This window comes from Mus musculus, chromosome 6 (assembly GCF_000001635.26).
Source record: "Mus musculus strain C57BL/6J chromosome 6, GRCm38.p6 C57BL/6J".
NCBI lineage: Eukaryota > Metazoa > Chordata > Mammalia > Rodentia > Muridae > Mus > Mus musculus.
This window is the reverse complement of record NC_000072.6, coordinates 106,924,361-106,941,243: the sequence shown is the minus strand read 5'-3', so window position 1 is coordinate 106,941,243 and position 16,883 is coordinate 106,924,361.

The following is a 16,883-nucleotide window of genomic DNA, read 5'->3' as shown; positions in this document are numbered from 1 at the left end:
GTGCTCTTGAAGCCTTCATTTTTCCCAAATATAAAATAGGTATTATTCTTAGGAGAGATACATTAAGAATATGATCACATATTATGAGCAATTAACTGCCTTGCAAATCAAGTTGTTCATGCTGGGAGGACTGAGTAGGACACAAATACACATACCATTTCTGAAGAATTCCACTAAACATCTGTTAGTAGTCACCAATACTCTTTATCCTGGACTGCCTTTAAATGGCTGTACTTAGTACTTAGAAAATATACTTACATAAAGAAAAATTTAAAAGGGAACATTTTATCCTATCCCCACAGTCAACAGGGTAGACACAGATAAATAAACAATAAATCAGTTTGCTGTACTTGAATAGCTTATAGGTTGACAAGAGACAAAAATTCAGAAAGAGCAACAATTACATCAGTTATTTTCAGAAAAGGTAGAAATTAGCAAAGAGCACTGCATTGTCCTTAAAGCCTGCTTGTAGCTTGTAATGTATCTCTAAGCCTGTGGGACCCTCAGTGGGCTCCGTACCTCTCCAAAACATCTCAAATCTCCAAAGAGAATGAACAGTGCAGAACCTCCCCAGAATCACAGGGATTAACAAGGCCAGTTCTGAATGTTTTCTTCTTTGTTTGTTTGTTTGTTTATTTGATCTTTTCTTATTTGGTTATTGCATCCTTTTTTTTTCTTATTGTTTTGTCTTCAATACATCAATTTCCCCTCCCTTCACTACTCTTAGTCCACCTCCACCCTCACTCTCCACCCTGCTACCCAACTCCCATTGACTCCTCCATTTCCCTTCAGAAAAGAGCAGGACTCCCAGGGATGTCAGCCTAACACAGAATCACAAGATACAATAAGACAGACACAAACCATCATATCAAAACTGGGTAAGGCAACCCAGTAGGAGGAAGAGTCCGCAAAGCAGGCAAAAGAGTCAGAGACATCCCCCACTCCCACTGTTAGGAGTCTCACAAAAACACCAAGGTAACACCATAACGTACAAGCAAAAGACCTAGTGTAGACACGTGCAGGTCCTCCTGTGATTACCACTAGAGTCTCTCTGAGCTTCTCTGAGCCCTGCTCAGGTGATTCTGTGAACCAGGATCTCTTAATGTGCTCAACCCCTCTGACTCCTGTAATTCTTCCTCCCCATCTTCTGCAGAGTTCTCTGAGATCCAAGAGGGCAGACAAGATGCAGATCTCCAATTTGAGCTCTCACCACCTAATATTTGACTGTGGGTCTCTGCATTTGCTCCCATCAGCTGCCAGCAGATGTCTTTCTAATGGCTTTAGGGCTAGACTCAAACCTACGCATATAACAGAATATAGTTACAAATCATTTTATTGATTTTCTCCTCTGCCCTATGTCTCTGGACTATCCAACCTCTTATTTCTAGTCATCTGGGCAATGTCAGTCAATAATACAAGGGAAAAACCTTCACATTGAAGCTCTTTTCCTACTGGTGGGCTGCCTTGTCCAGCCTTTTTGAATCTGTGGATTGTAGCATGAGTAGCATGTACTTGATAGCTAATATCCACTTACACAAGAGTACATACCATGTTTCTTTCTGGATCTGGGTTACCTCACTTAGGATATTTTTTTTCTAGTTCCATCCATTCTCCTTCATATTTTACAATGTCACTTTTTAACGGCCGAGTAATAATACTCCATTGTGTAAGTGTATCACAGTTTCTGTATCCATTCTTCAGTTGGGGAGATTTAGGTTGTTTCCATGTCCTGGATATTATGAATCTTGCTGCTATGAACATAATTGAGCAACTGTCTTTGTGGTAGGATGGAGCACCCATTGAGTTTACGTTCAAGAGTAGTATATTTGGGTTTTAAGGTAGATTGATTCCCAGCATTCTGAGAAACTGCCATATCAATTTCCATAGGGGTTGTACAAGTATGCACTCCCACCAGCAATGGAGGCATGGTCGGTCCTCTTACTCTACATTCTCACTGTCAAGAGCTGCCATTAGTGTTATTGATCTTAGTGAGATTAACAGGTGTAGAATCTCAAGTAATTTTGATTTGCAGTTCTCTGATGGCTAATGATATTGAACATTTCTTTAAATGTTTCACAGCCATTTGAGATTCCTCTTTTGAGAATTCTCTGTTTAGATGTGTACCCCGTTTTTAAATTGCATTATTTGGTTTACTGATGTTTGTTCTTTTGAGCTTTATATATTTTGGATATTAGCCCTCACTCAGATGTGAAGTTAATGAAGTTAATGAAAATCTTTCCCCATTTTGTAGGCCATTTTCTTCCTATTGATGATATCCTTTAACTTACAGAAGCTTTTCAGTTTTATGAGGTCCCATTTATTAATTGTTTATCTTAGTGCCTGTGCTATTGGTATTTGGTGTTCTGTTCAGGAAGTTTTCTCCTATGCCAATGTGTTCAAGGCTATTCCCCACTTTTTCTTTTATCAGGTTCAATGTGTCTGGTTATATGTTGAGGTTGTTGATCCAGTTGGAATTGAGTTTTGTGAAAGATGATAAATATGGATCTATTTGTATTCTTCTACATGCAGCTATTCAGTTATACCAACACCATTTGTTGAAAATGCTGTTTTTATTCCATTTTGTCTTTCTGTATTCTTTATCAAAACTCAGGTGTCCATAGTATGGACAAATGTCTGGGTCTTCAGCTCAATTCCATTGATCAAGTTGTTTATTTTTATGTCAATACTATGCAGGTTTTATTACTATAGCTCTGTAGTACAGCTTGAAATCAGTATGGAAGATCTTTCATTGTTCATGGTTGTCTTAGGTATCCTGGGTTTTTGCTTTTCCATATGAAATTTAGTATTGTCCTTTTAAGCTATGTAAATAAATAATTGTGTTGGAATATTGAAGGGGATTGCATTTAGTCTGTACATTATTTTAGATAGGATGGCTATTTTTACTATATTAATCCTTCTGATCCATTAGCATGGGAGGCCTTTCCATCTTCTGATATCTTCTATAGTTTCTTTTTTCACAGACATAACATTTTTATCATACAAATCCTTTACTTTACTGGTTATAATTACTCCAAGATATTTTATATTATTTGTGCCTATTGTGAAGAGTATTTTATCCCTGATTTCTTTCTTAGTCTTTTGGACATTTGTATGAGGGAGGGATACTGCTTTTTTCTTTAAGTTTATATTGTATCTAGTCACTTCACTGAAGGTGTGTATTAGCTGTAGAAGTCTACTGTTTGAATTATTGAGGCCTCTTATGTATAATATCATCGTATCTGCAAATAATGCCACTTTGACTTCTTCCTTTTCAATTAGCAATAATTTGACATTTCTTTTTTCAATTTGTATACCCTTGATCTCCTCCAGTTCTCTTATTGCTAGAATTTCAAGCACTATATTGGATAGATATAGGGGCACAGACAGTTTTTCTTGTTCCTGATTTTGGTGGAGTTGCTTTGAGCTGCTTCCATTCCATTTGATGTTGGTTATAAGCTTCCTGTAAATTGCCTTTATTATGTTTATGTATGCTTGTTGTATTTCTACTCTTTCAAAAACTTCTATCATGAAGGGGCATTGGATTTTAAACAACGTTTTTTGGCATCTAATGAGATGGCCATGTGTTTTTTCTGTCGTTGTTTGTTTGTTTGTTGTTGTTGCTTTCCGTTTGTTTATGGTTGATTTCATTGACAGATTTTCATGTTTCCGGTTGGGCCATACCTGCATCTCTGGGATGAAGCCTATTTTTGTCAATGATCTTTTTGTTGTATTCTTGGATTCAGTTTGAAAATTTTTATAGAGTGTTTTTGCATCAAGGTTCATGAGGAAGATTGGTCTGTAATTCTCTTTCTTTGTTGTATCTTTGCAGTTAGGGTATCAAGGTGTTTGTAGCCTCAAATTATTCCACAAAATAGAGACAAAAGAAACATTGCCAAATTTATTTCATGAGACTTGGGTCTGACTTTTAAAGAGGAGAAAAGTGGATGAAACATGACATCCAACAGTGCATTAAATTTAATCTCAGGCAATACTCCTAGCACTAGGTATTGGATTTTTCCTAATGTAAGTCTCAAAGTTTCCTTTCAGAAGGATAATTGGCCCAACAAATTTGCCAGAGGTTTATTTATGTCTACTAATAAATACTCAGGGAGTGAAATGAGGCTGTTTTCCACAAATCAATTGTCTGTGGCTCACTGTCAAAGCCATAAGGTCAGTTGAAAGCAAGGACGATATACAGACCTTTGAGAATAGGAGAGTATAAAGTTTTGCTTATCAAGGCTTCAACATCACTCAAAGGGGAAAAACCACACAGGTCCCTATAAGTAATTTCAGAGTATCTGAGAAACCTAGAGCATATTAATTTTCTCCAACTCTGAGTAGTCACTTCCAAACAGATAATTTTGCTTATACCTCACAATTACAGAAAAATAATAGCTCTTTTCTGGGACAATCATGTATTAATTTTCCTGATTTTCCTGTATTCAATCTACCATGACTTCCGCTTGAATTGTATACATTCTTGTGTTTGTGTGCATGGTTCATATGTACACGCAAACACACATATATTCAAGATAGATGAAAATTACTCCAAATACATTTAATTCATAGTGGGCACTGCCCACCATTTTGAGCTCTCTCTCTCTCTCTCTCTCTCTCTCTCTCTCTCTCTCTCTCTCTCTCTCTCTCCCTCTCTCTCTCTCTCCATAATATCCTATTCTCCTCAATTTTGCCAATTATATATGCTGGTCTAGAAGCTTCCTTCCATATATACAGTACTGGAAATAGAAAGGCATACCATCTTGCCTTGTTCACTTTTTAAAAAGCATTAGTTCTGGGACTCAAACTCAGGTGATCATGCTTATGGGTCAAGCACATGACCAGACGAACTCTTGCCACAACCTAATTGGCAGATTCCTCACTTTCTATTTCCTAATCCAATACTGTTTTTTTTAATATAATTTTATTTTTAATTTAATTTTTTACATTCCATATTCCATTTCCTGCCCTCGTCCACCCTCCATCTGCTCTACATCCCACATCTCCTCCTCACCCCACCCGTCTCCACATGGATGCCCCCAACCCCTACCTCACCCTCTGACTATTTCATATCCCATATCTCCTCCCCACTCCTCTGACTCCGTGGATGTCACCACCTTCCACCGCACCTACCTGTAACCTCCCTGGGGCCTCCAGTCTCTTGAGGGTTAGGTGCATCATCTCTGAATGAACACAGACCCAGAAGTCCTCTACTGTATGTGTGCTGGGGGTCTCATATCAGCTGGTATATGGTGTCTGTTTGGTGGTACAGTGTTTGATATATCTCAGAGCTCTTCATAACCTCAGTAATAGAGTCAGGGCTTGGGAACCTCCCCTTGAGTTGTATCCCATTTTGGGTCTGTCACTGGACCTTCTTTTCCTCAGGTTCCTCTCCAATTCCATTCCTATAATTCTTAACAGTAAAAGAACAGCTGGGGGAATCACCATCCCTGACCTCAAGCTTTGCTACAGAACAATAGTGATAAAAACTGCATGATATTGCTACAGAGACAGACATGTTGATCAATGGAGTAGAATTGAAGACCCAGAAATAAAACCTCACACTTATGGTCACTTGATCTTTGACAAATGCCAAAAATATACAATGGAAAACAGAAAGCATCTTCAATAAATGGTGCTGGTCTAACTGGCTGACTGCATGTAGAAGAATGAAAATAGAGCCATATTTGTCACCTTGTACAAAGCTCAAGTCAAAGTGGATCAAGGATCTCAACATAAAACCAGATACACTGAATCTAATAGAAGATAAACTGGGAAAGGGCCTTGAACTCATTGGCACAGGGGGAAATTTCCTAAACAGAACTTCAAAGGCTCATGCTCTAAGATCAAGAATTGATAAATGGAACCTCATGAAACTGGAAAGCTTCTGTAAGGCAAAGCACACAGTTGATAAGACAAATTGGCAACCTACAGATTGGGGAAAAAAATCTTCACTAACTCATAATCCAATACTTTTTAAACTTTTCTCATGAGCAAAGCCTTTTCACTTGAGAAATTGTGCATGATGTCAGGTTTACAGGTATATAAAAAGTAGGTATTAAAAACAAAACATTTACTGGTGCTAACACATAAAGAATTTTATTCTAAGATCCTGTGCCACAGTGCCTGGAGCTGATCCTGTGCCACAGCGCTCCACACCCAAATACCACCAGGAGAGAGCTGGTCTCTCAGAAGTGATTAAAAGCTTGTAAGCAGAGTTAAGACCAACAATTCTGCTCTGAGGGACCTGCCTAGAGCCCTCAGAATACAGGAGCTGAGGAGCACTCTGGTACAAGATCATTCAGGTTTCCGTCCACACCCTGGAGCTGAAACTGTGCCACAGATCTCCATACCCAAATTCCTCCTGGAGAGAACTGGTCTCCCAGGAGTACTGACACAGCAGCTTGCAGGAGGGACAAGCCATAGTCAGAAACATCAAGACCAGCTGACACCAGAGATAACCAGATGGCAAGAGAAAAGGGCAAGAACATAAGCAACAGAAACCAAGGCTACTTGGCATCATCAGAACTCAGTCTTTTCACCACAGCAAGCCCTGGATACCCCAACACACGAGAAAAGCAAGACCGATTTAAAAATCACATCTCATAATGATGATAGAGGACTTTAAGAAGGACATAAAACAAAACAAAACATAACAATACAACCCCCCTTAAAGAAATACAGGAGAACACAGGGAAACAGCTAGAAGCCTTTAAAGAGGAAACAAAAGAATCCCTTAAAGAATTACAGAAAACCACAACCAAACAGGTGAAGAAATTAAACAAAACTATTCAGGATCTAAAAATGGAAATAGAAACAATAAAGAAATAAAAAAAAGGAGACAACCATGGAGATAGAAAACCTAGGGAAGAGATCAGGAGTCATAGATGCAAGCATCACCAACAGAATACAAGAGATAGAAGAGAGAATCTCAGGTGCAGAAGATACCATAGAAAACATTGACACAAGAGTCAAATGCAAAATGCAAAAAAACCCTAGCCCAAAACATCCAGGAAATCCAGGACACAGAGAGAAGAATAAGTCTAAGAATAATAGGCATAGAAGAGAGTGAAGATTCCCAACTTAAAGGGTCAGTAAATATCTTCAACAAAACTACAGAAGAAAACTTCCCTAACCTAAAGAAAGAGATGCCCATGAACATACAAGAAGCCTGCAGAACTCCAAATAGACTGGACCAGAAAAGAAATTCCTCCCGACACATAATAATCAGAACAACAAATGCACTAAATAAAGATTGAATATTATAAACAGTAAGGGAAAATATCAAGTAATATATAAATGCAGGCCTATCAGAATTATACTAGACTTCTCACTGGAAACTATGAAAGCTAGAAGATCCTGGGCAGATATCATACAGACCTGAGAGAACAAAATGTCAGCCCAGGCTACTATGTAACCTCCCCAGCCTGAAACCTGTTTGCTCAGGTTTCAGTGTTAGCAAGAAGAGAGCATAGAGGTGGAGCTTGCCGCCTTATCATTCTGCCACTCCCAAGGCCGCTGCCTGCTGCCTTGCTGTTCCGGAGTCAAACATGTGGTCACCTGCAACTTTACTCCAGGATGATTTGGCTGGAAAGGACCCCTTCCCCTGCTTCATAACCGAGTGTCGGGAATAGTAAAATCGAACCTTGATCAGACTGGTTGTCTTGGTTCCATCTTAATAGCGCCACCTAGCCCCCCACCCCCACCCCCTTCTCTTGCAGATTCCAAGATGCCTTTCCAGACTAGAATCCAGACATGTGAGCCACTGGCCAGCTGCAACACTACTATACCCAGCAAAACTCTCAGTTAACATAGATTAACAAACCAAGGAATTCCCAGACAAAACTAAATTTACACAATATCTTTCCACAAATCTAGCCCTATAAAGGATAATATATGGAAACATCGACACAAGGAGGGAAAATACACCCTAGACAAAGCAAGAAAGTAATCTTTCAACAAACTCAAAAGAAGATAGCCACACAAACATAAAAATAACATAAAAAAATAACAGGAAGCAACGATCACTATTCCTTAATATCTCTTAACATCAATGGACTCAACTCCCCAATTAAAAGACCTAGACTAACAGACTGGATACAGAAACAGGACCCAGCATTTTGCTGAAAAGATCTTTACCAATCCTATATCTAATAGAGGGCTAAGGTTGAATATATACAAAGAACTCAAGAAGTTAGACTCCAGAGAAACAAATAACACTATTAAAAAAATGGAGAGCAGAGCTAAACAGAAGCCTCAACTGAGGAAACTTGAGAAGCACCTAAAGAAATGTTCAATATTCTTAGTCATCAGGGAAATGCAAATCAAAACAATTCTGAGATTCCACCTCACACCAGTCAGAATGACTAAGATCAAAAACTCAGGTGACAGCAGATGCCAGTGAGGATGTGGAGAAAGAGGAACACTCCTCCATTGCTGGTGGGATTACAAGCTGATAGAACCCTTGCTGGAAATCATTCTGGTGGTTCCTCCGAAAATTGGACATAGTGCTACCTGAGGACCCACCTATACCACTTCTGGGCATAAACCTAGAAGATACTCCAACATGTAATAAGGACACATGATCCACTTTGTTCATAGCAGTCATATTTATAAAAGCCAGAAGCTGGAAAGAACCCAGATGTCCCTCAACTGAGGAATGGATACAGAAAATGTGGTACATTTACACAACAGAATACTACTCAGCTATTAAAAACAACGAGTTCATGAAAATCTTAGGCAAATGGATGGATCTTGATAATATCATCCTGAGTGAGGTAACTCAGTCACAAAAGAACACACACAGTATGCACTCATTGATAAGTGGATATTAACCCAAAAGTTCAGAATACCCAAGATAGAATTCACAGACAATATGAAGCCCAAGGAGAAGGAAGACCAAAGTGTGGAAGCTTCAGTCCTTAGAAGAGGGAACAAAATACTCACAGGAGGAACTATGGAGACAAAGTGTGGAGCAGAGACTGAAGGAAAGGCCATCCAGAGACTGCCTCACCTGGGATACATCCCATGTAGTTAACCAAACCCAGACACTATTGTGGATGCCAGGAAGTGCTTGCTGACAGAAGCCTGATATGGCTGTCTCCTGAGAGGCTCTGCCAGAGCCTGAAATACACAGAGGTGGATGCTTGCAGCCAACCATTGGACTGAGTGCAGGATCCCCCCCCCCCCCCATTAGGGGAGGTAGAGAAGGGACAGAAGGAGCTGAGGGGATTTGCAGCCCCATGGGGAGAGGAACAGTGTCAACTGGCCAGACCCCTTGGAGGTCCTGGGCCTGGACCACCAACTCAAGAGTACACATGGAGGGACCCATGGCTTCAGCCACATATGTGACAGAGGATGGCCTTATTGGACATCAGTGAGTAGAGGGTCCCTTGGGCCGGAGGGAGTTTGATGCCCCAGTGTAGGGGAATGCTAGGGCACGAAGAAGGGTGTGGGTGGGTGGGTGGGGAGTATCCTCATAGAGGCAGGAGGAGGGGGGAATGGAATAGAGTGTTTACAAAGGGAAGACCTAGAAGGCGGAAAACAATTGAAATGTAAACAAAGAAAATGCTCACAGTCAGCTAATGGATGGATCACAGGGCTCCCAATGGAGGAGCTAGAGAAAGTACCCAAGGAGCTAAAGGGATCTGCAACCCTATAGTTGGAACAACATTATGAACTAACCAGTACCCCGGAGCTCTTGACTCTAGCTGCATATGTATCAAAAGATGGCCTAGTCGGCCATCACTGGAAAGAGAGGCCCATTGGACACACAAACTTTATATGCCCCAGTACAGGGGAATGCCAGGGCCAAAAAGGGGGAGTGGGTGGGTAGGGGAGTGGGGGTGGGTGGGTATGGGGGACTTTGGTATAGCATTGGAAATGTAAATGAGCTAAATACCTAATAAAAATGGAAAAAAAAAGAAAAAGAAAAAAATTATCCTAAAACAATTCTTTGATATACAAATAACTTTACCACTTATTAAAGGTGAATTGAATTTTTGCACCTATTTATTTTTACATAAAAATTAAAACAGATGGATATTTTAATACTGCAGATTAGAGAACATCTTTCATGTTTATCAGAATTGATCCATGTTTGATTATATGGTCATCAGTGCTGAAAATGACTTTGCATAAATACATAATATAAAATGATGGGAAAATGATTAAAGATATTTTAGTCATTGTTGGAAATGCTGTATTAATCCCAAGCCAACATTTATTGAATGTTTTGTATATGTGTATGTGCAACTCAAGTAAGATATTCAAACAGTAATTTTTTTAAATCAAACATTTTTTGAAGTAGACAATAAAATTGATTTTGAAAAGAAAATAGTCATCTTTATATTGTGTGACACTCTTGTCATTGTGTGTCTGAGTGGTGATCAGCCACCTGGGATGTGCTTAGAGACACATGTTGTACCTGCAGAAGTGTTACCAAGAGTGTCACATCAGTAACCACCCACCTTCAACCTCTGGGTCCATTGAAAATGGTTCAGTTCTGCAAGTTTTATGTGATGTTACTGCTGTAGGTGGTGACTACATAAATAGTCCCCAAAATGACTGTCAGTGCTCTGTATGTCTGGGTCTTGCAGATAGAAGTCTTTATGGAGTCTTCTTACTGGAGAAGTGGTGTCCATGCGTAGGTGACTGAGGGGGCAGTAACACCAGCTGTCTCGCCCGTGCCCCATTCACACAACAATGGAAGTGATGGATGAAGGGGACGTGAGAAGCACTTTTCCCTGAGACTTGGCTACTCCCTATCAATTAGCTGGAGCCACTTCTATTAAGAAGACTTGCACGTTGCTCTACCACCCAAAATGTCTATGTTCAAATTGGTGGCCATTTCCCAGGTCCCTGCAAGTGAGGTTGGCAGCAGGCCATGCTCTGTGTTGATTGATTTTCCTATTGTTTTTCTGCAGTTTCCACAGCATCAGGCCTTGGAATGTTCACAGATTGGCTCTAGAAACACCCAGACTTTCCCTATCTTGAACATGCTGGATGCCCTGGGCAAAAGTGTGGAATAAGGCACATACTGGCTCCCCATGAATCCTTGTTTGGAATGTGGATTCTCTCCACTTCAAGAAAACATCACTAACATCAACTGTGCACAATGCACTTTAGGAGGATCTCTCTCTGTCTCTCTCTCTCTCTCTGTCTCTCTCTCTCTCTCTCTCTCTCTCTCTCTCTCTCTCTCTCTATATATATATATATATATATATATATACACATATACATATATATGTATGTATATATATATATCTGTCTCTCTATGTCTCTCTCTGTGTCTCTCTTTGTGTCTGTCTCTCTGTCTGTCTCTCTCCTTCTCTCTTTCTCCCCCCTCTCTCTGTTTCTGTCTCTCTGTCTCTCTCTCCCTCCATACCTCCCCCCTCTCTCTTTCTGTCTCTCTCTATTTCTGTCTGTCTGTCTCTGTCTCTGTCTCTGTTTCTCTGTCTCTCTGTCTCTGTCTCTCTCTCTCTCTCTGTGTTTTCAATCAGATTAAAGAGTACCCATCAAATGACTCAAACTTGACTGTAGCCTGCAAAATCAGAGACTAGAGATGGTAGATTTGTGAAGACTTTGTGATCTCTCTTCATTTGTCTGTATAGTAGCCAAGATGCTATGGGGGCCTACAGCACAGATGTGTGGAATCAAGCATTATAATACAATACAAAAGTCTGTTAGTTTGATACACTGCAGAAGAATGACAGTAGGAAAATATCAAGGCTTTGCTTGATGAAATTAACCACTTATATCTCTAGAAGAAGAGAAAACTTGGTGTGTACTGTCAAAACACTGTAGTCCATGAAATGTAACAGTCTGAAATCTTAACGATGGTCTTTCAGACATTTGCTGGCATCATGCGTGTTGTGATGCTGTGCAAAGAGCAATGTGTGTACATCATGTTGTGTATGCATACTCACTGAACACTGAAGTCGTACAATGCAAACCTGGTGAGAACTGCCAAAATCACTTCAGATTCGTTACACATTGGATTTGAATGACTTTTTGATCACTGTGCATTTGCAAATCTTTTATTATTGCAAAAGGATATTCCATCTCCATTCCAAGTTAGTTATGCAACCACATTAGTGGTTAGTAATCTAGAACCTAAGACATAAAATGAAAAAATATATTTTATGGGATATTGTGACCAAAGTATATGAGATGATATGCCAAGGCTATATATATGTAACCACTATGCCTTTTTGGAGAAGGGAATTGAATATATGTTCATTATGATATTCAGAGAAGTCAGGATTAATCCTCTCTGGGGGCTAAAGAATGGCTGTCTTAAAGATCTGGCATGAAACTGATACCTTTTTCATATTATTATGGGCATATATGCACTAGTCAATTTTGAATGACTGAAACAAAATACTGGAAATGGTTTATGTGGAAAAGAGGTATTCTTTGGGTAATGGTTTCTGAGTTTTCAGCCTGTGGCCTCTTGGCCATGTTGTTTTGGGTGGCACACTATAATGAATGCACAATGCTTTCAAGAGTACTGAAACACACTAAGTACTGTATAAACATATGGTAGAGGGGGCAGACTGTTTCATGGAGGCCGAGATGCAAAGAGGGGAAGAGGAAAAGTCCAGACTCCTAGTATCTGTCTTCACAGGCATGCACCCCTTAATCCCAATAACCTAGCCTTATTTCAACTCCAGCCCCTCAATTTCCACCACCTTCCAACAGTTTCATAGGTGAGAGCCAAGCCTGTACACATAGCCTATAGGGGGCCAAAGTCAAAATAGGCCAGCTACAGTACTGTATAGTAGACAAGGTACCAGCCGAAAAGATTCAAAAGTACAGACTTTTTCCCAAGCAATTGCCTTGTGCTTTTGGACTGTCCAGTCTCAGCACAGTATTGAGGGACATACTGAAGCAACACAAGGTGAGCCCCAGTAGGTATCAGTTTAGCTTTATCCATAGCAAAGGAGCCAGTGCATTTAGAAACCTAATCCAGAGTCGGCCCAAATCTAAGTGCCAAGGGCACAACACTGGAGGCGCCAGTCATTATAAGGGAAGGATATTCGGTATGCTCAGTCCCAGTTTTGATTTTAATCATAAATATCCTGCAAGTTGTTCACAATAAAGGAGTTTTCAGTTGGACCCATACCATGTAGTGTGCTTGGTCTGTTTGTTTTAGGGACATTTTAACTTTGCAGACTACCAAAAATATTGACAGCAATCCAGCCACAAGACCTTTGACTTACAATCTGTCCTGGCTGCAAGATGTGATGTGGAAATGTTGCAGAACTTGTAGGAATGGCCAACCAATCAATATCTGATTTAAACTGAAGGCAACTCCACGAGAAGGGGTCCATGCGCTACACTGCTTAGATGGCCAGGAATAGGAGACTGAATAGGGTAGAACCAAACATGACTGGTGTTAAAAAAAAATCAGTGAGATGATTCTAGTGATACTCTGCTGTACTCATCGATCAGTGCCTTGTCCAGCTGTCATGAGAGAGGCTTCCTCCAGCATCAGATGGGATTGATTGCAGAGACCCACAATCAGACATTATGTGGAGGGAGTCTAAGTTGGAGGTGTCTATCAGGTCTGTCCCCTAGGAGCTTGCGGAATCCTGGTGAAAGGGGGCAGAAAGAATATAGGAGTCAGAGGGGATGGAGGATCCCTGGAGAACTTGCCCGCTGAATCAACTAAGCAGATGTATATGAGCTCATAGGAACTGGGTAGCAAGCCCAGGGCCCAGGTCCTTGGCATGTGTGTTATGGGTGTTAGCTTGTTTTTGTGGAGCTTCCAACAGTGGCAGTAGGTGGATCTTTGACTCTTCTGCCTGCTCTTGGGATTTTTTTCTCTCCCATCGGGTTACCTTGTTCAGTTTTGATGTGAGGACTTTTGCCTTGTCTTGTGGTAGTTTGTTTTCTCTTGTTTGGTTGTGGTCCCTTGGAGGACTGCTCTTTTGAAAGGAAGAGAGAAGAAGAATGGATCCTGGGGAGAGTGGAGACGACCTCGGAGGAGGTCGGGCATATTGTTTGATAGAAGAATCTATTTTCAATTAAAAATAATAAATAATTAAAGTTACTTTAATTGCCACAGAAAGATCCAAATGATAGGCAGAGTAGTGAAGAGGGAGACAAAATTTGTCATTTTGCTTAGGCCTGAAAAAGATTCTGGGGATGTAAGACTGACTTTAAAAGACTTTTTGTTAAGTTGTATTTATTTGTCTATGTATTCTTTCTCTCTGTCTTTCTCTCTCTGTCTATCTCTGCCTGTGTCTCTCTGTCTCTGTCTTTCTGTGTCTCTGTCTCTCTCTGTCTCTGTCTCTCTCTTTCTGTGTGTGTGTGTGTTGATGTGTGATGTGCATGCCATCATGCACATCATGTGGCTGTGGAGGTCAGGAGACAACTTGCATGAGCCACTTCTCACCTTTCTCTCCTTCCCCTGAGGAGTCCTAGGGATTAAACCCAGGTTATCAAGTTTGGTGGCAAGCACCATTGTCTGCTGAACCCTCTCACTAGCTCTAACTTTGAATTTCAAGGATAAGACTCATTGCCCACTTTATTAGTGAAGAGGTTCTAGTCCACATCACATGAGCACATATTTTTCTCATGAGAACACACACATACACAGACACACACACACACACACAGAGAGAGAGAGAGAGAGAGAGAGAGAGAGAGAGAGAGAGAGAATCAGAAATGTACTTATCATAGTAAAGACTGTACCCAGCATTTGCTGAGCACCTCTGTTCACCATTTTGTGAAGCACTTTAGATTAATATCCTTATTTAATATTCACAACCAACCCATAAGTAGGTATAATTATTTCCCCCATTTTTCATGAATCAAAACGCAAAAGCTTATAGTGTTTTAATAGTTGCCAGTGACTGATAAGAGGAAGAACCCCAAACTGAACCTGAACAGCTGGATTCCAGCACCTGCAATCCTCAGCCCTTCAGATGACCTGGGGGGCGAGGGGCTGCTTCAACACTTAACAGACTGCCCAGTTAAAAGGCTGGTCATATTTTATGGTGATTAGAAATATGTTCAGTTATAGAGAAATAGGATGTTGAATTGTGGACTTTCAAGAATGAAGGAGACTGTTCTAGAAAGCAGGCATTTCCAATGCTCCATAGGAATTCTCAAAAGAATGCAAGCATTTCCAATGCTCCATAGGAATTCTCAAAAGAATGTAAGTGATCTAATCTTTAATCCCCTCTAACTGCATGTTGCCGATTTTTAGCTTATTTTTCCAGCATGCTCTAAATTAAGAAAGGGCTCTACCATGATGACTTACAAAATTAGCATTAAGAACACAATAGAAAGGCAACTTATTTTATTTTATAATAAAGCTTATAATTCATCATAAATCCCCATGCCTTTTTGCTTGTACACCATATGCCCCCTCCAGCTCATGTTTGAGTGCAAGTTATAAAAAGTCCATAATCCAAAACACTTTATGCATTTTCATGATCACAGAAGGCTGCCTTGCCTTCCATTCATGATTAATTTCTTTTGATGGCTCCCTCTAGATCTTAGGAAATAATTAAAACTAATGAACAATCTGAAATGGCAGAAACGCAAGGAGCATATTGTTTCCTGTCTGGATTCCAAGTTTGATCAAAGGGAAGACGCACTGAGATGCTATGCCATTGATGTTTGTACTTTCCTTCCTGGCCACCCACTGAGGCCAAATGACAGCATCAGGAAAGAATCATGGATTAAGTTGTTTTATTATTATTATTATTATTATTATTATTATTATTATTATTACTATTGTCACTTTATAGGATAGACTTTGCAAAAATACATTTAGTCAGAGTAACTGCTGTTTCCACAACAGAGATGGCTGCTAAGCTGTACAAGGTTGTGCGTGCCTTTATTTTTTTCTTACTACTTCCCAGTAGTGCAAGTGAAATAATGTTTTCATTAAATCATTGTGCCTCCTTAGACCCATTTTCTAAACTTGTCTGATTGCTGGAGGGGGAAAAGGCATTCATAAATGACTGTTTTATAACCTTTTCCATTTCTGATGCTGTGTTGTCAACAGATACTATAAAGAATGTTTTATTCTGAGGTTTCTGCAGTCAAAGCAAAAAAGTAACACTTAGCTTCGGGTTAAGTCAATTGTTTGGGCAGTATGAAGGCCAAATTGTGAGGTGTTTCTATAATAGTTAATAGTAATATGGGATTTTAGGAGAACTGACTATTCAGTCATCTACATTCTGTGGTGGTTTTACCTACACAAAGGGCTTGACTCTGTCTCTCTGTCTCTCTCTGTGTCTCTGTCTCTCTCTGTGTCTCTGTCTCTCTCTGTCTCTTTCTGTGTCTCTGTCTCTGTTTCTCTCTGTCTCTCTCTGTCTCTGTCTCTGTCTCTCTCTCTCTTTCTCTCTTTTTATCTCTCTCTGCTAGACTTGACAGTCTTGTCAGTTTAACTTGGCCAGCCAAGCCATTGGTACATTGATTGTAGCTAATCATAATAGACATTTTTATCCTTTTTAAATTTTTTTCTTCCTCAAGTTAAAAAAAGAATCGCATGCATTGAAGATACAACCCAAATGAATTGTCTTTTTATCCTGGCCACATATGAGAGTTAGATGGACATGTGGGGTAGGGTTAGGGGAGTAAGTCATTTATTAACTGCTCTTTTTTTAATTTATTTTATTTATTTTTTGGTTCTTTCATGAAATGTTGACTTTTTTCCCTATTCCATTTCTACTTTTTCTGTTTATTGACTCCAAGTGGAAAGAAACCCAAGAAGGTCTACGAGCACTTGATTACTGAGTTTTGAGGAGTTATTAGAGTTCAATCATCCAAGTTTGCTTCAGTCTCTCACTGGTGGTTGAAAGTCTGTACTTTAGCAACAGAACCTTCTGGATCATTGTGGGAATGCAATATTGTGGCTAATTCAG